At 36.9% G+C, this 924-nt stretch overlaps 1 non-coding gene across 1 annotated transcript; it reads right to left on the bottom strand.

Moving 5' to 3' along the window:
- Positions 1-270: 270 nt before the first annotated feature.
- LOC115894096 lies at positions 271-396 on the bottom strand. The gene has a single exon (XR_004054141.1). It is a non-coding gene; the product is annotated as a U6atac minor spliceosomal RNA (small nuclear RNA).
- Between the last annotated feature and the right edge of the window lie 528 nt (positions 397-924).

Raw genomic sequence — 924 nt, 5'->3', positions numbered from 1 at the left:
AATTCACATCACTTTTCTTCAGTTTTTATTCTTTCTGCTCCTCAGACTCAATAACTTCAATTATCCTATCCTTTAAATTCACTGAATCTTTTTTCAGCCTGCTCAAATCTGCTGATAAATCATTTCAATGAATTTTTTATTTCAATTATTGTACTTTTTAGCTCCAGATTTTTGTTCAGTTCCTTCTTATAATTTCTATCTCTTTATTGACATTCTAATTTTGTTCATATATTGTTCTCTTGATATCCTCTCATATTTTTAAATTATTATTTTTAACCATTGTTAGATGCCACAAAGTAGGTGGCAGTACCTTACCTGTATGTTTGTTGTCAGACCCAAGGGCCTCTTCTATCCTTGTTGAGAGAAACTCTAACTTTTTCTCCTTTCATACAGTACCTAAGGCTCTTTAGTTCTTTGTCCATGTTTTTCCTTAGCTTCTTGAGCATATTTAAGACAGTCAAAAAATTGTGTAGTAGGCCGGGTGCAGTGGCTCATGCCCATAGTCCCAGCATTTTGGGAGGCCAAGGTGGGTGTATCACCTGAGGTCAGGAGTTCAAGACCAGCCTGGCCAACATTGTGAAACCCCATCTCTACTAAAAATACAAAAAAATTAGCCAGGTGTGGTGGTGGGCGCCTGTAATCCCAGCTACTTGGGAGGCTGAGGCAGGAGAATCGCTTGAATCTGGGAGATGGAGGTTGCAGTGAGCCAAGATCGTGCCATTGCACTCTAGCCTGGACGACAAGAGCAAAACTCTGTCTCAAAAAAAATTAAATAAATAAAATAAAATAAATTGCATAGTAAATCCAATTTTGGGTTTCCTCGGTGATGGTTTTTACCCTTTTGTTTTATTAATTTGAATGAGGCATGTTTTCCTGTTTCTTTGTATGCCTTGTAATATTTTGTTAAACATTAAGCATTTGACT

Source organism: Rhinopithecus roxellana, chromosome 16 (assembly GCF_007565055.1).
Source record: "Rhinopithecus roxellana isolate Shanxi Qingling chromosome 16, ASM756505v1, whole genome shotgun sequence".
NCBI classification, from domain to species: Eukaryota; Metazoa; Chordata; class Mammalia; order Primates; family Cercopithecidae; genus Rhinopithecus; species Rhinopithecus roxellana.
The sequence above is the reverse complement of the archived record's forward strand: the minus strand, read 5'-3'. Positions and strand labels throughout refer to the sequence as shown.